Source organism: Elaeis guineensis, chromosome 10 (assembly GCF_000442705.2).
Source record: "Elaeis guineensis isolate ETL-2024a chromosome 10, EG11, whole genome shotgun sequence".
NCBI lineage: Eukaryota > Viridiplantae > Streptophyta > Magnoliopsida > Arecales > Arecaceae > Elaeis > Elaeis guineensis.
This window is the reverse complement of record NC_026002.2, coordinates 42629894-42651893: the sequence shown is the minus strand read 5'-3', so window position 1 is coordinate 42651893 and position 22000 is coordinate 42629894. Positions and strand designations below refer to the sequence as shown.

The 22000-nt window shown below is 36.2% G+C and overlaps 1 non-coding gene across 1 annotated transcript; it reads left to right on the top strand.

Moving 5' to 3' along the window:
- Positions 1-106, top strand: LOC140852320 (small nucleolar RNA R71). Its single transcript, XR_012135222.1, has one exon. It is a non-coding gene; the product is annotated as a small nucleolar RNA R71 (small nucleolar RNA).
- Positions 107-22000: the final 21894 nt, after the last annotated feature.

Here is a 22000-nt window from a genome sequence, read left to right as displayed (position 1 = left end):
CAGCATGGTGGGGACATTTTCTAATAAGGTCTTTTAATCTCTCCCATGTTTCATGAAACATTTCTCCATCTAATTGGGAAAAACTAGTTATGGCTTTCCTTATTTGATTAGTTTTTCCTATGGAAAAATATTTCTTGAGAAACTCTCCTTGCAGCTGGTCCCAGGTTGATATAGTCATGGAATCCAAAGTATGTAGCCAGTATTTGGCTTTGTCCTTAAGTGAGAAAGGGAATAATTTCAACCTAAGAGCATCATCGGAGAAGTTGTGAATTTTAATAGTTGAGCATATCTCAAGAAATTCTTCAAGATGTTTATAAGGGTCTTCATTACTAAGTCCATAAAATGAAGGTAACATTTGGATTATACTGGACTTAATTTCATATTGAGTGGCCTCCACAGGGGGTACTTGAATACAAGGAGAGTAGGTATATGTGGAAGGAGTAAAGTACTCCTTCAATTGCTTGGGTGGATCATTCTCCTGATTTTGGTCCATCTTTTTATGTCTGTTGGCTCTAAAGGTTCTTTCTATTTCTGGATCAAAAGGTTGGATTTTTGATCGTAATGATCTACGGCCAAGCATACACCTTACAATTATACTGTAGAGCACACACAGAAATTTTTTTTTTATTTATTTTTTTATAATATATATTTTTATAATAAAGTGAGAAAAGAATGAAGAAAATCTAAAGAGAAGAACCTAAGAATCTTAAATCTATGAAAAGGGAGAAATTAATTAATGTTTAGATGTTAATTGCAATCAACTTAAACAATCATAGACTCTCTATCCTAAGGTTAACTTAGATCTAGACAGCTCCTAACTTTCAAGATTGCTTTTGAGCACTCCAAGCTCAAGACTGACTAACTGACTCGGCCAGGTAAGCGTAAGATGTGGGAGGTTCCCTGCTCGTTGCTTTCCTTAGACACCAACTAAGTTGGCCAGGTCAGTCAACGGAACTAATTGAAAACCACTTTCTTTAACCACTTGCCTTAGACACCGAGCAATTAACCAATCCGCACTCGGTTCAACTCTAGAGCTTTCTTATCCTATTGAGCTCAAAATTCCTAGGGCTGACGTCTAGTTGATTTTAAATTAAGGTCTAGGTTATGCAAATGCACGGGAGTGATTTGTGGGCCAAGGAAGGGTGATCAAATCTCCACCTTATCTGGTTAATGGGTTATTGCCCTTAAGATTAATTATGGAGATGCAATGCAAAGAAACAAGGTGTCCAATCAAGTTAGAAATTTTTATATTTGAGGTTACGCTATTTTAGTTAAGTGTTATGAAATATCAGTGGTTTTTTTTTTATATATATAATTTTATCTTTTTATATTTTTTTTTTAATTTTTTTTTTTAGTTTTGCAAGAAAATAAATTTAAGTGATTAAGTCTAAAAAGCAATAAATTACTGGGCTATGAAAGTAGCAAATTATTCTAAGCAGCAAAATTCTAAATAGTAAATTAGTTATGCAAGGTAATTCTGTAATTATGCAAATAAGATCATCTAGCTAGAAAGCACTGAAAAAAAATTTAAAACGAGAAATAAAAACTGAAAAGTATATATATATTTTTTTTTAAAAAAAAAAATTTAAAAAAAAAATTTTTTTTTTCAATTTTTTTTTTTTTAATTCAACCGTGCCAAGATCCCCTGCAACGGCGCCAAAATTTGATGCGTAGTCGTTGATAGCACCAAAAATAACTCTACTCACTACGTAGGTAGGATGAGTCGAGATCGTATCCTCAGGGACCTTGGGCTAAGTTGAGATTGCAAGATAAAAGAAAGAAGCGTTGTTTTTGATTTAGAAAATAAATTATCGTAAAATTGAGGTAATTAAAAAATAAAAAGAGCTCGGGAGTTTTGAATTAATTTGCACTAGCAGAGTTGTATCTCTTTTTTAACTAAATAGATGTGATTAATCTTAGAAAAAATATCTGTCTTTCTTCGGCACGCTCCGTACCCGTAGATCACGGCGCGTCTCCGGAAAGACTAGGTACACAACTCTTCTTTCCTCGGCACGCCCCGTATCCGTAGATCACGACGCGTCTCCGGAAAGTAAAAGTTATTCCTAATATTAATCTAACAAGAAAGCATAAATAAAAGCATATGATAGGGAGCAAATAAAGAACTCATGACAATTTAAATAAAAAGCATAATCTTTATTGCATATAAAGAAATACAGAAAAGTTTAGAACAATAAACCATCTCTGTGTCGTTACAAAATTTCTTCTCCACTCCCGAGACTGCTAGCCTAGCTGCTCATGAAGTAGTCCCTTTCTATTCCTCTATGCAAGGCTTTAGAAGAATTTCTGGACTCCCCTTCTAATGGGAGTACAAAAGTATTTTTATAGGTGTTAGGAGGGAGGAGTTTTATATGATTTTTTTGATGTGGGACTAAAAAAATATAAATCTTTCAAAATATTTCTAAATATTATTTTTTTTTTTATTTTCAACTTGTCTGCAGTGCGCCCACACCCGCGAGATGTGCACCCGTGCCCGCGTCAGCGCCGCGTCCTGCATCCGCGCCCCGCGTCCAGACCGCATCCACGCGCCAGCTTCCCGCGTGTTCACGCGCATTCACGCGCCAAAGGAGTCACGCGTGCCCAGGAGCCAAAAAAATTCACGCGCGCCCAGGAGCCAAAGAATTCACGTGAAACCCTTTTCTTTTTTTTTTATATTCAAAAAAGAAACAAAAATTCTTTCATAATGACATCTATATCTTTTTTAGATTCCTTGCATAGTATCTTCATTTTCTATAATACCGGATGCATCTTTCTTTTATTTTAATTTTATTTTAAATCTAATTTTCTTCAATCTTGAGTCTTTTTGATCTATGAATCGGACTCTTTGTATCGGCGATCACCTTTCCTGTAAAACATAGAAAGAAACATCAAATTCTTAATAAATAAGATAAATTAAATATAATTTTTTAATTTAAAATACTTAAATTAAATGTTTATCATTTCAGTTGTACTAACTTCTGTTATAATTGCAGCCATGCAGATGAGGGTACAAGTGTCGAGCACCGACATTCATCAGCACACTGCTAGGAAGAGGACAGTGTCTGATGCTGGACCTTCTCGACCGTCGAAAAGGCATCAAACTTTGATGCAAGTTCGAGTGGCAACTTCAACACCAGCTCCAGTCGTCACTTCAACACCGACTGAGGAACCCGATGCTCCGTCTACATCGGTTCCTGAGTCAATCCTGGCACTGTCAGCCCCGACAGTGCTCCCTACTGCGTCGTCCGAAAAAAGGGCGGCAAGGAGAACTGTCGAAGCACTGTCGGTAGTTCTATCAACTGAGGTTCGGGTCGAGGTAGGAGAACCTGAACAATTTGTGACTGTGCCAGTTGCTCCTTCAGCTGGGGCGCAATCGAGTTCAAGCTTCCCCTCGCTTTCGAACATGGGGCCGTCGACAAGGGACCGGGAGAAAGCTCCGGTGACTTCGACGGAAGATGCAGCATCAGAGGGCCAGACAGTTCACCTCGACCTTCAAGTGTCTGGTGATGAATCGGCCTTGGCCAATCTAACATTGGCCAAGCGATTGTGCCAAGCCGCTCTTCTTCCAATTGATCAGGAGCATTAGAAGAAACGGACGGTGGCAGACATGTTTTCATCCTTTTACTCGATGATAATCAGGATAAGTTTTTTTTTTCTTTTTTTTTTAATCCGACTTATCTTCTGTCTGTAGTTGATCCATGATATATTCGACCTGGAAGCCAGCTACGTGAAGGTCGGTGACTTTCATAGGTCGTGGATGAATAAGGTGACAGCCGTCGATGCTGAGAAAGCAGTTGCACTCAAACAGCTTAAGTCGGCAACAAAGCGGGAAGCCAAGCTTCAGGAGGAGATTTTTTGACTAACTAACGACTTAGCATCCTCGGAGGCCAAACTTAAGTCGACTCTCGAGACTATTTCAGCTCTTGAGTTGCAGGTTAAGAGCAAAAAGCACTCTATCCACCGGCTTCGACGGGAGCGAGACGGATGCATCGAAGAACTTGAAGCCGAATGTGGATGTCATCGGGCCAGCCTGGAAAGGTTGGCACTAGCCGAAGAAGAGTCATCCTCCGCTCGAGCCGATGCTGATTTGGTGAAGGCGGAAGTGGAGTCAGCAAGAGAGGCATTGAGTCAGACAATCGAGGATTTTTGAAGTTCAAAAGAATTCAAAGAAGAGATCCTCGAAGGTGGCTTCACCTCGTACTATGTCGGATATGAAGACGATCGAGATGCGGTCGAAAAATTATATCCAAATCTCGACTTGAGCAGCATCATCCTTCCAAGATCGAAAGACGGGGTTGCTGAAGAAGAAGCCGCACCGACTCAAGATGAAGCATCGACCGTGCCTGAAGTTGTTCAAATCACCGACACTACACCAGAGCAAAGGAATTGGAATGGCAACGAAGCTTTGTCGGTGTATTTTACTTTCCTTTTTGTGTAATCAGATATATGTTATCGGACTTCGATCTAATTTTGTAACTTCTTTTTGACAATGAACGAAAGCATTTTCTTCTAAGTTTGAACTGTTTGTCTAGAATATTAAGTCTGCAATGTCTACAATATAAAGTAGCCACCGAACATTAATCGACGATCCGATCATTCGATAGAACTTGTAGAATATCCGTTAGTCACGTAGTCTTTGATGTACTTAATAGAAGTTAGGATAATGATGATAAATCAAATATCCTGTACCCGATACTTGGTCGAATTTGTATGTCAGATCATTTGATAATCGATGGCAAGCCGAATATCCTTCGACTGGTCGTAGCCATGTTGATATAATTTCAATCTGATCTTGGTCATCTTAACAGTTCATTCCGCTTAGCTAGGGCTAAGTCAGCATATTAGTCTTTCGACTATAGTCAGCTTTTACATTAGAAAGCCGACATTGAAAATCGAGATATAATTGGCACTACGGCTTTTGCAGTGAAAGCCTGTATATTTGATGTCGGTTTGAGATTGCAGTCGGTATGTCGATTTTTATAAGAGAACTGAAATACAGTCAACACCGAAGTAGTTGATTCTCTGGCTTTTATAGTGAAAGCTGAAATAAACTCCATGTCGAAGTACAGTCGATAGTTCGGCTTTTACAATGAAAGCCGACATATAGTCGATCATTGATAGAACTTTACCAAGGCTTGTGATTCTAAAATTTTTGTATTGCATTCCAAATAATGTATATATCAACAACTTTATGAGTGATACATTTTTAAATTGTCGGCATTCCATGTTCGAGGTATTGCCGACCCTTCAAAGATTTCTAGTCGATATGCATCCGATCTAAGAGTTTCAGATATTTTGTAAGATTCTTTCCAATTCAAAAATAGTTTTTCTCGATCTAAAGATTTTGAGATTTTTGCTTTTCTTAAGACCAAATCTCCTGATCGGAAGACCTTCGACTTGACTCTTGTATTATAATATCAGACTATTCTTTACCGATATATAGCCATCTGAACTTGAGCTTGCTGTCAGAGTTCTGAAAAGAGATCTAAGTCGGCTCTCCGATATTCGAAATTGGTCAGCTCATTGTATTATTCCATCCTTGTTGATGGCAGTCCGATCTCGAGTGGGATCATTGCTTCTGCTCCATAAGTCAAATTAAAGAGAGATTCTCTAGTCGGTATGCGAAGAGTTATTCGGTACGCCCATAAGATCAGATATAATTCTTCCACTCAGAGGTCTTTGGCTTCATTCAGTCGGGTCTTGAGCCCGTGCAAGATTGTTCGATTGGTTACCTCCACCTCTCCATTTGATTGTAGATGGCCAACTGACGTGAGTTTGTGTATGATATGAAACTTCACACAAAATTCTCTGAAATTTTGATTGTCGAATTATCGACTATTGTCGGTGATGATGGTGTGCGGTAAATCGAATCTATAAATGATGGATTTATGAATGAAGTCTTCTATTTTGTTTTCAGTGATTTGGGCCAGAGGTTTGGCTTCTATTCATTTTGTGAAATAGTCAATAGCAATCACTATGAATTTTTTCTGACCAGATGTCGAGGGAAAAAGATCAAGTATGTCGATTCTCCATTATACGAAGGGCCATGGTGCTACAATCGATGTCAACTGACTAACCGATTAATGTTGTATATTTGCATACCATTGATATGGTTCCCATTTTCGGACAAGTTCAGCTATATCTTTCTTCATGATGGGCCAATAGCATCCTTATCGTAGGACTTTATAAGCTGGAGATTTGCCCCCCAAGTGATTTTCACAAATTCCTTCGTATACTTCTCTAAGTGCATAGTCGGCATCTGTAGGTCCCAAACACTGTAGCAAGAAAAGTGAGAACGACCTTTTGTAAAGATAACCATTTATTATTACATATTGAGAGACCATCTATCGGAGTCGTTTGACTTTTGAAGGATCTGCAAGAAGAATCCCATCGATCAAGTATTGGACGATCGAATCCATCCAGCTTGGTTCGATAGTGAGCTGCAATACTTTCTCGACTTTATCGATACTCGACTGTTCGAGGCATTCAATGAATGTCCAACCCAACGAGTTAAAAGCGGTAGTAGCCAATCGTGAAAGTATATCGGTCCGAGCATTTTTAGTTCTGAGAATATGAAAGATCTCAAAATATTTTAAGCTCGCTGTAATATCTTTCATCTTCTGAAGATACTCCATCATAGTGGGGTCTTGGACTTCAAATTCACCCTTGACCTATCCAGTAATCAGTTGTGAGTCAGTGAAGACTTTCAAACTGTCGATTTCAAGCTCTTTGGCTATTTTCAAGTCGACTAAGAGTGCTTCATATTTGATTTGATTATTTGAGGCTTTAAAGTTGAACCGAAGGGCATATTCAGTAACTATCCCTTCGAAATTTGTGAGTATAAGGCCAGCTCCACTACCTTCTGCATTAGATGCTGCATCGATGTGCAGCATCCAGCTCGACCTTAGATCGAATTCAGGAGTTGTAACCTGCTTTATTGTATTATCATCTGTATCTTCTAGCTTATTATCGGATATTGTACATTCTGCGATGACCTCGGCCCGAACTTACGCCTTTATGGACGGTCGTGGGTGATATTGTATGTCGAACTCGCTAAGCTTCACTACCCACTTCACCATCCGACCTGACATATCAGGTCGATGTAAGATCGTCTTCAACGACTGATCTGTCAAGACCATAATTAGATGTGTTTGGAAGTACAGATGAAGTCATTGTACCGATATGATTAGAGCGTAGATCATTTTTTTTGCTCTTGAGTATCGGATTTTGATATTGTGAAGCACTTTACTGGTGTAGTAGATCAGTTGATAGATTCGATTTTCATCCTTCTGGACGAGCATCGAACTAACCGCTTCTGTTGAAGTCACCAAGTAGAGATACAATGTCTCTCCGATCTTCAATTTTATAAGCAAAGGTGGAGAAGCCAAGTATTTTATCAAATCTTTGAAGGACTGTCGGTATTCACCCGACCATGAGAAGTCCTTCGTCTGCTGCAAAGTTTTGAAGAATAGCAAGCATCTCTTGGCCGACCTAGAAATGAATCGACTGAGTACGATGATCCTTCTGTTGAGTTGCTGTATCTCTTTCTTTGAGCTCGGATGTTTCATGTCGATGATGACCTTTATCTTTTTGGGATTAGTCTCGATTTCTCATTGTGAAATAAAAAATCCAAAAAATTTTCTAGAGGTTACCCCAAACATATACTTGGTCGGGTTTAACTTCATCTGATATCGTCGAAGTGTGCCAAAGGCTTCTTTTAGATTCTAAATATGATCTAAAATTTGGAGACTCTTCACCAGCATGTCGTCCACATATACTTTCATATTTTGTCCGATCTGTGCCTTGAAGATCTTATTGACAAGCCGTTGATAGGTAGCTCCGATATTTTTCAAATTGAAAAGCATTATTTTGTAGCAGTATATGCCTTTATCGGTTACAAAAGCTGTATGCTCCTCATCTTCTGATGCCATCCAAATTTAATTATATCCGACGAAGGCATCCATAAAACTTAGAAGTCGATGGCCTGAAGTCGCATCAACCAGTTGATCGATCTTCGATAATAGAAAGCTATCCTTCGGATAAGCTTCATTCAAATCTGTATAGTCGATGCAGATTCTTCACTTTTCATTGACTTTTCTCACCATTAGCATATTGGCGAGCCAATCAGGATATGTAGCTTCTTTGATAAAGCCTACTACGAGGAGCTTGTCGACTTCTTCATCAATGATCTTTTATCTTTCAAGGGCAAAAGGTCACTTCTTTTGTCTCATTGACTTAACATTCGGGCTGATGTTAAATGGGTGAGTTATTACTTCTGAAGAAATTTTAGACATGTCGGTGGTCGACCAAGCAAAAATATTGGTGTTGGCTTTGAGTAATTTTATTAATTATTGCCGCTCTGAGTCAGACAGTTGCAATCTAAGTTGGACCGTTTTCTCGGGATCTTCTTTCAGCGAGATAGAAATAGTTGTTCAGCTGGTTCACCCCTTTCCTGATTCTCTCTTTAGTCTAGTTTGTCGACAGACAGAGAGTCTTCAGGTTTATTATTTTGGATGGAGACAAGAAAGCAGTGTCAGATAAGTTGCTGATCTCCACGCATCTCTCTGACTCTATTTTTTGTTAGGAATCAGACTAATAAATGGTATGTCAAAATCATTACTTTCAAAGTGTTGAGTCCAGATCATCCGAGTATGACGTTATAAGTCAAAGGTACTCGAACTACCGTGAACGTTATGAAGATGGTGCTCTGTTGTGGATCGGTTCCAGTGGTTAAGAGGAGGAAGATTTTTTCTTCCAATGTGACAGCATCTTTTGTGAAGCCGACTAATGGTGTCGAGACTCTCCTGAGTCGGTAGTCACATTCGAGAGAAAATCGAACAAAACAAAACATCAGTTAAACTTTCATTATCTATAATTTTTTTTTACATCATAATTTGTTATTATTGTCGAGACAACAACAACATTATCATGGAGAGTCTGAATTCTCTGAACATCCTCTTTCGAAAAAGTTGTTACATTGTTGAGTCGTCGCCATTTCGCCGACTCTTCTTAGAAAGTTGCCCCCTCAGTCCAGTCATCTGGAGATCATATTGATTATCCCTGTAGATGGCTGATTATTTACAGCTTCCTCAGTTGGCTGAGGTCGTCGATCAGTAGGAGGTTGAGTTGGCAGATCTCTTCGGTATTTTTTGAGATAGCCTCATCGAATCCGGACTTCTATCTCGTCCCTTGGATGTATTGTTTGGTATCGTGATCATGATCGCGATGGAACCGACAATACTTCCTCCGATCATGATTTTTTGATGATGCTTTCATTGGTAGAGGGTGTCGTAGGTATTCTGCTCATTCGATCTCTATGAGGATCTGCACACAGGGAGCAGAAAGAGGAGTGTAGGAGTCATATCTGCCGTAACTCAGTCTTGGACTCTGTCGTCGGGGTGAAGCTCGCTTATGGAAAGATGGCCGACTTGATTCGATCGGAGCTCCTCCCTTCTTCTATTTTTTTTTCTTCTGACCTTTGCCTTCTATCTGGCGTCAATCAGAAGCTCCTTTGTTCGCACGCATATACTTGTATGCATGCTCCAGAAGTTCAGTATAAGTCTGAGGGAGAGTCTTGTCCAAATAATATGTGAATCGAGTCTCTTCAGACCTCTTTTCATGATCGATATGGCCATATCTTCATTGAGGTCTTTGACCTCAAGCGTGGCTGTATTAAAACGGGCCACAAAATCTCGAAGTATCTTAGTCTCTCCCTGCTTGATCGAGTAAAGACTATCAAAGGTTTGTGGCGGCCTTCGACTGGTGCTGAAGTGAGCCATGAAAGAATGTTCGAGCTGCCCAAAAGAGTATATACTTTCCGACTGAAGTCCGGAGTACCAGGCTCGAGCATCTTTCTAAAGAGTCATCGAGAAGTCGATGCACAAAAGGGTGTCGGTCGCCCCCTGAATCATCATGAGAGCCTTATAGCTCTCAAGGTGGTCGATTAGGCCGGTAGAGCCGTCATATAGCTTCACTTGCGGCATCTTGAACCGAGATGGGATCCGCTCGTCCAAGATGTACCGAGAGAGAGGCTGGACAGTGTGAAAGTCGTAGTCGTTGGAGGACTTCCGACCTTCCACCTGAAGCTGGATGAGTCGGTGGTTGATTTTCTGAAACTTGCGTTCGTAGTCGTCGAACCATCTTGCTGGAAAACTCTGGAGGTAGAATCCCCCGACGAGTTTGAAGGAGAAGCAAAAGGTGTCCGCGGCCATTTTTCCTTCCTAATATGATCGAAATGAGAAGGAGAGGAACGTCGCGAGTGGTGGGTGGCATGGTGAGAGTGTCGAGAATGCCTTTGTTCGTCTCGACGGGAGAGCCGAGATGGTCGCTCCGAAGAAGGAGAAGGTGATCACCGCAGATGACGGCGGTTGTGCCTGGATGGCACCAACTGTGCCACCGGTTGCTCCGCCGGCGGTTGCTGCTGGGTTTGCTGTTGTTGGAGGCTTTTGACTGCCTCCATGAGAACATTCATTTCTGCACAAGCGCAGTGATCTGGACGTCCGTGGTGATTACAGGACGTGAGGAACTAGGCTCTGCTATTGGAGGAGGGGGAAGAACCTCTTCCCGATGGGAAGAGTGCCTCACTGATCTGGTTGCAGTCGAGTGTTGGGCTCTGATCTTCGTCATGGTGTATATGATATTTCTCCTTCCTGGTGCGCCAATCTGTTGCGGTCAACTCTCCATCGTCTGTCACCGGTAACGAGCACCTGCAAGACAGCATCCACACAGACCGAATTGGTGTCCGACGGAGACTCTCCGATGCTTAAGTCAGATATGAAAGTTAGTGAACAGTCATTTTTAAATGTCGAAAGTAGCAAAGTTCTGGCCCAAAGATGGCTTACCAATCCTACTCACTTACCCCCTTTTTATAGATGATTCTGGTATAACCGTTGAGCACGTAGTCCCACTTTTTATGACGCTAAATTGTCGGGCCATAAATATAGAATTAGTAGGACGTTAATTCTCCTTAATAGCCGTGACACGTAGTCGATAACCGTTTGTGATGGTTATAGTATGTTGAGCAGATTCGCCGACCATATGTCGGTACAATATATGAGCGACCGTAGGTTAGTAGTTCTATTATGCCGACGGTCTAAGTCGTTCGCTGTCGATCGGTAGTAGTCGAATCATTAGTCGGTCAGCCGACATTAGTCGGTCAGCCGACAGTAAGTCGATACGGTTCGCTCAGTCGATCGATGAAGAGTCGAAACCATATGTTCAATAGATATGCAGTCGGAGTTGTAGTGACAAAAGTTAAAAATCGATCGGTTTACCCCAACACACTGCTTCCATGACAGCTAGCCCAAACACCTACTAGGAAAAGGTTAACACTAGATACTATAACTATTATTCTCATATGACAATTAATATACCATACTTTTTTATTTTTATCTCTGCACAGTTTTGAAACAAAAAGTTGATACAATACACCGGATGCACTCCAATGTTGATTATGTAGCAAAATGATCGTCTACTCCCCTTTGAATCTCATCCTACTTTTCATATGTTTTGCTATTGATGCTGACGTATCACTCACTCTGCTTTGTTTATCCTTAAACATGCATCGCATCCATCCAGTTACCACTTTAGATAAAGCATTAGAATATTTAAATAGTTATAAAGACATTAAATACTGCAAAAAGGATTTCATTGCAAATGATTCATGCGATTTGAGTAAAGCATTTTCTTGATGCCTGCGGAAGAACAAAGATAAAAAATAATCAAGTAATACCCATGATTTTGAATAAAATGTGACAAAAGGATTTATTAGTTGCAGTCCTATGGCACTACAATATTTAATGTATCTAAATTAAAATATTCATGACTCATGTGAGGGACGAGCTTTTTTCCGAAATAATATGAAAAAAAAATTTAAATATCAAAATAATTCAAAACCAAATTTTTTTATCAAACTAATGCAAAAAAAAAAAATGCCATTTTGAATGGCATTTTTTCTCCTTCCACGTCACCCTATTTTCCACGATGGCATCGTCCCAAAAAAAAAAAAGAAAAAAAAAATGCCAATTGAAATGGCGTCTTTAAAAATACCATTTTGAATGGCGTTTTTAAAAACGCCATTCAAAATGGCGTTTTCAATTTTTTCCACAAAAAAAAGGAGAAATAATCGAGAAATAATGAAATTTTTTTTTTTAAAATTTGAAATTAATAAATAAATTAAAATTTTAATTTTGATTGAAATTTAGAATATAAAGATTTGAATTTGCAATTCAAAATAAAAATTAATTTAGATATTTATTTTTCAAATTTTTTTTAAAAAATATGAAAAAAAATCTTAAGAAATTTAAAAATAAAAAATATCATAGAAAATGAAAAAAAGAGAAAGAAATATGAAAGAAATAAAAATTTGAAATTTAATTGAAAAACATCATTTCAAATGCTTGTCAAAAAAATTAAAAAATAAAATGTAGCATTAAAAAATAAAAATTTTTTAAAAATAAAAAAAATAAGAATTATAAATTAAAATTTTTTAAAAAATAAAATTTTAAAGATTAATTGAAATAAAAATATTTTTTCAAATTATTTTCTCAAATTAAAGTTAATTTATTTAAAAAAGATTCAAAAAAAATTTTAAAAATAGCCTAAAAAAATTTCATAAAAACATAAAGAATTGAAAAAAAATAGAAATTATAATTGTAATTGAAGAACAAAGTTTATAATTTTTAATTTTAAGAAATAAGAATTAAAATTGTAATTAAAATTAAAAATAATATTTTAAATAACTAAATTAATTTAAATATTATTTTTTAAAAAATATTTTAAATAAAGGAAAAAAAATACGTAATAGAATGTCAAAAAGATAAAAATGGAAAAAAACTAAAATTAAAATTTAAAATTATAAAAATTATAAATTAAATTAAAAAAAATATTTCATAAAAGAATAAAATTAAATTAAAATAATTATAATTTCTTTTTTAGGGTATTTTATAAATGTGAGTTAAAAAAATTTAATTTGAATAAAATTTTGATCAAAAAATAAATACATTAAAAAGTTAAAAAATGAGGAAAATATGGAAAAAAATTTATAAATTGAACTTTAAAAAAATATATTTTTTTTAAATTATTGTAAAAAAATTATCTGAAGAAAAGAAAAAATATTGTAAAAAAATAAAAAATACCCTAAAAAAGAAAGAAAGGAAAAAAATAGATTTGAAAAAAAATAGACATTGTAATTCTAATTGAAAAATAAAATTTTTAATTTTTAATTTTAAAAAATAAAAATTATAATTATAATTAAAATAAAAAATATTATTTTAAATAATTAAATTAATTTAAACATAATTGTTTAAAAAATATTTTAACTAAAGGAAAAGAATACGTAATAGAATGCTAAAAAGATAAAAATGGAAGATAACTGAAATTATAATTTCAAATAATAAAAATTTTAAAAAAAATTTAAAAAAAATATCATAAAAAAAATAAATAAATAAATAGTAATAAAATAAGAATTATAATTGTAAATTTTAAATAAATTTAATTTTAATTTTAATTAAAAATTATCATTTAAATTATTATTTTTATTATTTAATTAAATTTATTTATTAAAAGATTACAAATAGATAATTAAAAAAATTAAAAAAAAATTAAAAAAAAGGAGAAAACGCCAAAGAGAATGGCGTTTTCCCCTCCCCAAACTCTTTTTTCCCTCCTTCTTCCTTCTCCCTCTTCTCCTTCTCCCTTCTCCCTTCTCCCTTCTCGATCTTCTCCGACGTCTCTCCGGCGGCACGGCGGCTAGCTCTCGGCGGCGGTGAGCTCTTCCCGCCTCTCTCTCCCTCTTCCTCTTTCTCTCTCCCTCTTCCCCTCTCTCTCTTTTTCTATTTCTCTCATGCCGACGGCGGGCCGTGCATGCCGGCGGCGGGCCGTGCATCCCGACGGCGGGCCCCGACCCCGTCCTCTCCCTCTTCCTCTCTCTCTCTCTCTCTTCCTCTCTCTCTCCCTTCTCCTTGGCCACCGGCCACAGACGGCCGACGGCGGGCCCCGCATCCCGACGGTGGGCCGCGGCCCCCTCCGCTCTCTCTTCCTCTCTCTCTCTCTTCCTCTCTCTCTCCCTTCTCCTTGGCCACCGACCACAGACGGCCGGCGGCGGGCCCCGCATCCCGACGGTGGGCCGCGACCATCAGAGCAGCAAGATCCTGATGTTCCATTCAGACTAGACGGACCATTGGGATACAGGTATCGAAATATTATTTTTTTATTTGAAATTTACTATTTCAAATTTATTTAATATTAGTACATTGTGAAACAGATGGAACGTTGCATTCAACATTCATCATGTATCGACAAGAGTGGCACAGGTTTATAGGTGCCAGTTGGATACATTAGTTGATATATCTAGACGGGTAAATTTTGAATTTTTTACAAATATCATTTTACAGTATTCATAATCTATTAAAATTTTAGCTTACTAATTTTTTTTATTTTAACTATATCAGTTTTTGTGGGAGCCATATACGGATGGGATATTGGCTATACTGCCGCAGATGTGTACAGTTGGACACGACATATGGACTGCTAGGGTGCCACTTATTTATTTTGATGTGGTAGAGTGGCATCTTCCCGATCGTGTCCTGCGGCAGTTTGGTCAGACTCAGAGCATCCCAGAGCAGTTTGATACCAGCCAGAGACTTCATCGTATTGATCGACGAGGGAGAGCTCGTATTGACTGGCGTATCAGACATGCATAGTATATCGATATTTGGGATGCACGTCGAGATCACATTGTTCATGGTGATCCTATTTTGAGAGGCCGTTCATATACTGATGACTACATGGCTTGGTTTTTTAGTATTACGGTGCGAGTCATTGGACAGTCTCAATATGCAGTTTCTGAATACGAGGGCGAGAGTTCTACTGTGCGTCTTTTGGTAAGATTATGAAAATTACTTCATGTTATTTGTGTTATATTTCTGTTTTATATTTTACACTATACTGACTGTTTTATACTAATTGTTCTATTTTTATTTTATAGACTGATTCTATGTCGGATCTCGTGTTGGACGCTCGTCGTGCTTTATCTACGACTGATGAGGACGAGCGGATTCAGATACTGCGGGAGATAGAGAGAACAAGTTCCGGAACATTGATGGCGATTGGTGTTGATCCACATACCTGTGCACCTTGGTATGGAGTAGTTCGGGTGTCAGATATGAGTTATACGCCGTCACCATATGTTTCACATATGCTATCACCGCATATTCCGCATATGTCATCATTCGATGCTGCACAGATGCCACCGTCTTTTCATCCACAGATGGCAGCGTCTTCTTCTTCCTACATCCCCCAGATGACATCACCGGGTACCAGTTGGCCACATGAGTATGATACTTTCTTTTCAGGTCCATCCGTATATCCAGATGAGAGAGTTGAACGGGTCTCTCAGTCCGTAGATGATCCGACAGCATCAGTTATTCCTGAGCAGCATGATCAGCAGATCTTCTCCACTGATATAGGGGAGGAGCCATCACAGCAGGAGCAGCCGGCGAGGACCTTCCTGAGAAGGTCCAAGCGACCACGGGCGCCGCGACGTCCTTGTGGGACTTAATCTTTGTTATATTTATATTTAGTATTTTTTATATTTTTATTGTACTATTTTTTTTGTACGTTAGATATTTTTATTTTATTTAATAATATCAAATGTTGATTTTATTTTATATTATTTAATTTCAAATGATCGGATATTATGATTTGTGCATATGGATACACATATTCGAACGTGTCTCAGAACATTAGGAGAAAAAAAATTATGCTGAAAGGATTATAAAAATTATAACGTAAATAATAATATATCGAATGTTGCTCTTTGAATTGATTTTGATGGTTACAAAGTATTTATCAGATCTGATTCGGAAGTCTCAAAAGCAAGAACAAAAGATGTGTAATCTATTGGAGGTAATTTCAATATTTTTGGAAGTATATTTTATAAGAAAAACAGGTGGCCAACGAAAAAGAGGAGGAGAGAGAGGAAGAGGGAGAGAGAGGAGGCAGCTCATCGCCGTGCTGCCGGAGAGACGCCGGAGAAGGGAGAAGAGGGAGAAGGGAGAAGAGGGAGAACGAGAGAAGAAGGGGGAAAGAAGAAAACGTCATTCCCTTCGGCATTCTTTTTTTTTTATTTAATTTTTTTAATTTTTTTTTCATTATTTGTTTAATTATTTTTTTTTGATTTATTAAATTTATTAAATTTTTTAATGAGGATAGTAATTTGAATGATAATTTTTAATTTAAATTAAAATTAATTTTTTTTATTTATAATTATAATTTCTATTTTATTACCATTTTTTCTCTTTTATTTACTTCTTTTATGATATATTTTTTTAATTTAATTTATAATTTTTATAATTTAAATTTATAATTTTAGTCTTCTTCCATTTTTATCTTTTTGACATTCTATTACTTCATATTAAATATTTAATTTTTTTATTCAAATTTATAATTATATTATTTTTTAATTTCTTTCATTTCTTTCTGTTTTTATGAAATTCTTTCTTTTTTAGGGTATTTTTTATTTTTTTACAATATTTTTTCTTTTCTTCAGATAATTTTTTTACAATAATTTATAAAAAATTATTTTTTTTAAAGTTCAATTTACAAATTTTTTTTCCACATTTTTCCTCATTTTTTAACTTTTTAATGTATTTATTTTTTGATCAAAATTTAATTCAAATTAATTTTTTTTAAGTCACATTTATAAAATACCCTAAAAATAAATTATAATTAATTTAATTTAATTTTATTCTTTTATGATATATTTTTTTAAATTTAATTTATAATTTTTATAATTTTAAATTTTAATTTTAGTTTTCTTCCATTTTTATCTTTTTGACATTCTATTACGTATTTTTTTCCTTTATTTAAAATATTTTTTAAAAAATAATATTTAAATTAATTTAGTTATTTAAAATATTATTTTTAATTTTAATTATAATTTTAATTCTTATTTCTTAAAATTAAAAATTATAAACTTTATTCTTCAATTACAATTATAATTTCTATTTTTTTCAATTCTTTATGTTTTTATGAAATTTTTTTAGGCTATTTTTAAAATTTTTTTGAAACTTTTTTAAATAAATTAACTTTAATTTGAGAAAATATTTTGAAAAAATATTTTTATTTCAATTAATCTTTAAAATTTTATTTTTTTAAAAATTTTAATTTATAATTCTTATTTTTTTTGATTTTTTAAAAATTTTTATTTTTTAATGCTACATTTTATTTTTTAAATTCTTTTTTTAATTTTTTTGACAAGCATTTTAAATGATGTTTTTCAATTAAATTTTAAATTTTTATTTCTTTCATATTTCTTTCTCTTTTTTTTTCATTTTCTATGATATTTTTTATTTTTAAATTTCTTAATATTTTTTTTTACATTTTTTAAAAAAATTTTGAGAAAAAAATATCTAAATTTATTTTTTTTTGAATTACAAATTCAAATCTTTATATTATAAATTTCAATCAAAATTAAAATTTTAATTTATTTATTAATTTCAAATTAAAATTTTTTTTTTCATTATTTTTTGATTTTTTCTATTTTTTTTGATGGGAAAAATTGAAAACGCCATTTTGAATGGTGTTTTTAAAAACGCCATTCAAAATGACATTTCTAAAGACGCCATTTCAATTGGTGTTTTTTTTTTTTTTTTTTTGGGACAATGTCATCGTGGAAAATAGGGTGACATGGAAGGGAAAAAAACGTCATTCAAAATGGCATTTTTCTCTTTTGCATTAGTTTGGTAAAAAAATTTGATTTTGAATTATTTTGATATTTATATTTTTTTTTTTATATTATTCTGAAAAAGAGGTCTGTGAGGGACCCATCCATGAATTACAGACGAAGGGAATCAATTAGCGCTCAAGGAACTTTCCCGTCCTCCGCTATTCCACCCACTTAAGATGACTAGAAATCATGGTACATACAATCAAACCCCATAAGGCTCCTCCCTAGGGTCACCGCCCATCCGACAAGGGCAATGCTACGGCAAGACAGAATCCAACCCACAATGGTCGGATAGGATTTGTAGCTTTTTTATTGGACTAGCTTTGAGATGTAGCATCATTGTGTGAGATTTCGTGTTACCCTTTCAGTTCGTATTGTTCAATCACACGTGACACGACTGGATAATGCCGACATAGGCCGCTCCATGTGACTCCTGCGTGCCTCTAGCCGTAACAATTGCTTATACGTTGTAGGTTTTCTGCATGGGCCTCCATGCATGCCCCTCTTTGGAGCAGGACTACCGTTGCCTAGCGATTTTTGGGTATGGTGGAGAGGCCCACACGACGCACATTAATAAGCCTTCTGGCCATATGGGGAGAGGTGATATTCACGTGATGGTGAGCACACGACGGGATAGGGTTATATCTCTCGTGCAAATTAAAAAATAATTAATTAATTAAAAAAAAAAAACCCTTCCAGACCAACCCGTCGTTGAATTATGTAATGATTGCTTAAAAGCAGGGCCGGCTCTGGGGCAGGTCAAATTGGGCGACCGCCCCAAGCCCCAGATCTAGATTTTGTATTGACATTCCAATAAGGTGCAAAGATGACTTTCTACAATATTATAATAAAAAAAATAATTAAATAGATTAATGATGGGTTTTATACATTGCTTAACGAATATATTTATAGAAAATTATTGCACGTAGATTAATTTTTTAATAATAATTAATATTTAAAGTATGTTAATTTTTAATAGAGAAGGCCCCATTTTTTCATTTAGCCCTAGGTCTAAAAAATGTCAGGACCGGCCCTGCTTAAAAGGATGAACAGACGAGTGAACATTAAAATAATATTTTTTTTATATCTCACATAATTTTTTTCTTATTGTTATTACAAAACTTCTGTTTCGGATCAACTTGGACACGACCACAATAGGACACGATGATAATATCTATAAAATAAATTTATGATCGAGTTGGCCGATGAAAATTTTCTAACTCTTAAATCAAAAGATTGAAATGGATGAGAAAAAATGAGCATAAGAGAGATTTTGTGCTTATCCTAAGAATCTCTTATGGACTTCTATTTATAAACATAAACTGAAGTACCGTGAGAAAAAAGAAGAATCAGATTTTTTGTTTTGCATGATCGAGTGAGATATGATTATTATCTTCTGTATTATTTAGCGAGATATATTTGCTATCCCCTACTCTATCTGAAGAGATATGTCATTATTTTCTTATCTGTTTACGAGAAATTATCATGTGAATTTTGAGATTTTTCTTGCTTGGGTAGATCAGCATCAAGGTCGGACTGGGCCTAACTTCCCTGTGCATTGGCTTTAATCGAGAAAAGAATTTTCTACTTCTATCATATGTCTCTTTACTCTCGAGTCTGAATTAGAATTAGGTTGGACGAAGGGAGATTATCAAATTAATTCTCTTAATATGTATTATGCAGAAGCTTTGGCCCCATCTTCTTTTTATTTTGCTATCTATATCTTTTTGTACATTAAATTGTCTTACTGACCTTAGAGATATTCTTCTTAGTCTGATCTTTCGGGATAGTCTTGTTAGCTTTAAGTAGTAGTCGATGCTAATCCTAATTTAGTCATCTGATGCATGGAAATTACAGTATCACTTTAAACAAGCCACATTCGGATAACCGACCTAACCTTTTCTAAGTCAGATGGCATTGGTCGAGGTGCTCAGGAACTTCCTTTAGGTGGTCTCTCAAAGGTAGCATTATTCTTTAGCTTGGTTTATCCTCGTGATGGCTCTGGGTATCTTGGTTTGATTATTCCTTCGAGGATCTCGAGTCAAGTCGGCATTCGAAAATATTTTGAGCTTCCAAAGATTCTTTTCACCATACTATTGCTCATAGCTTAGCTTGTCTTAAGGACAAGGGGCTATTTGAGGGTCCTCAAGATTATCTCTCGCTTCTTGATCATCCGAGATCTTTGATCCAAGCGTAGTTCGAGGGCTTCAAGGGTCCTCTAAGGTTAGCTCTCACTTCTCGAACTTCCAAGGTTTTTCCTTCAGCTCAACTCACCTTAAGGGCAAGGGGCCATCCGAGGGTCCTCTAGGTTATCCTTCATTTTTTGGTCACCTGAGGTTTCAGTCCAAGAGTGGTTCAGGGGCTTTGGGGGTTCTCTAGGATTTGCCCTCACTTTATGAACTTCCAAGATTTTCTTCGGGGCAAGGTGCCGTCTGAGGGTCCTCTAGGATACCTTGGCCACCCAAGGTCTTTGGCCCAAGAGCAGTTTGGGAGCTTCGAGTGTCCTCTAAGGTTAGACTCACTTCACGAACTTTTAAGATTTTCTTTAGCTCAGCTTATCTTAAGGGCATGGGGCCATTCAAGGGTCCTCTAGGTTATATCTCGCTTTTTGATCGCCTGCGATCTTCAGTCCAAGAATAGTTTAGAGGCTTCGAGGGTCCTCCAGGATTAGCCCTCCATTCTCAAATGGTCCAGATTTTCTTCGACTTAGCTCATCATAGGGGCGAATGGTCATTTGAGGGTCCTCTAGTCTATCCCTCACTTCTTGGTCGCTTGAGGTCTTCAGCTTAAGAGTGGTTTGGAGGCTTTGAGGGTCCTCTTATGGGGTTGTCCCTCGCTTCTTCGATGATCAAAGATTTTTGCTTTACTAATCTTGAAGCTAGGGGCATTCTTCACTCATGATTGTTTGAGGTCTTCAATCTGACTTGATGCTTCTAGGACTTCAAGGATCCTCTTATAGGGTTATCTCTTGCTTCTCAAACGATTAAAGATTTCTACTTTGCTCATCTTGGGATGAGAGGTATTCTTCACTCATGATCATCTAAGGTCTTTGGTCCGGATCTAGTCTTGCCTTCAAGCATTACAAAAGAGTTAGATTTAGTTAGCTTGGCCTCCCCAGGTCGGCTTTATCAGATTGGCCTCCTCAGATCAACTTTGTTAGGTCGGCCTCCTCAAGCCGACTTTGTCATGTTGGTCTTATCAAATCAGTTTTGTTAGGTTGGTCTCTTCAGATTGGTTTAATACATTGGCCTTCAGGTGACATTGACCTTCTGAGATCGACTTTCTCAATACCTTGGCCTTCTGTAAACTCAATCTTAGGCTTAGTTTTTACCTTGGCCTTGGGCTTGATAGCTCGATCTTCATCTTGATCGTCACCTTAGCTCGGTCTTTACCTCAATCTTAGACTTGGTAGCTCGACCTTAGTCTTCTTCTTTATCTCGATTTAGTCTTAAGCTTGATAGCTCAGTCTGGGTACTCAAAGACCTATGGATCCACAAGAAGAAAAGAAAATAGAATGATGAATGAAGACTTCAGAACCTCTTACCATGAGAGCTTTCAGTTGTGGGAGTCTCTCCCTCTCAAAGTTTATTCTCTTGAAATATCCTTGATTCTGTTCAGATAGATGAAAAAGCATGGATCCATCATCATTTGAGGGCAGAAATTAAGGGGATTTTGGTAATCTCCTTCTTTATTTTGAAATATAGATGAGGAAGTACAGGTCGATTATGATTTGGGAGTGGAAATGAGGGATTCATGTAATATTCTTCCTTATTTGGATTCTAATTTATTGTGATCTCCTTTCTTGTTTGTATCCTACCAAGAATTTAAATTTTGAAATGTAGATGAAGAAGCACGAATCCATTAAGATTTGGAGGTGAAAATCAAGGAAATCTCATGATCTCCTTCCTTATCTGGATTCTAATATATTGTAATCTCTTTTTTTTATTTGGATCCCATCAAGAATTCAAATTTTAAATTCAAATCTTTTCTTGCCACATGCCCCTTAGTGATTTTTTTTTTGATAAGAAACCCCTTTATGATTAATGGGTTGATTTCATATCATATCATATGTTTCTTACTTTTGAGTCCAACTAGAATAGTTTAGAGGGCATTGTTCGATCCACTCAACTCATGATGGTGGAAGATGGAGCATTGATCTTTCTTGAAAGGCTGTGGATTCTATTCTGATTAGTATCTAAGCTGATATGGAGATGGTCAAATTTGATCAGTATCAGTTGATCTAGAGATGATCGGACCTGATTGGCATCTAGTTGA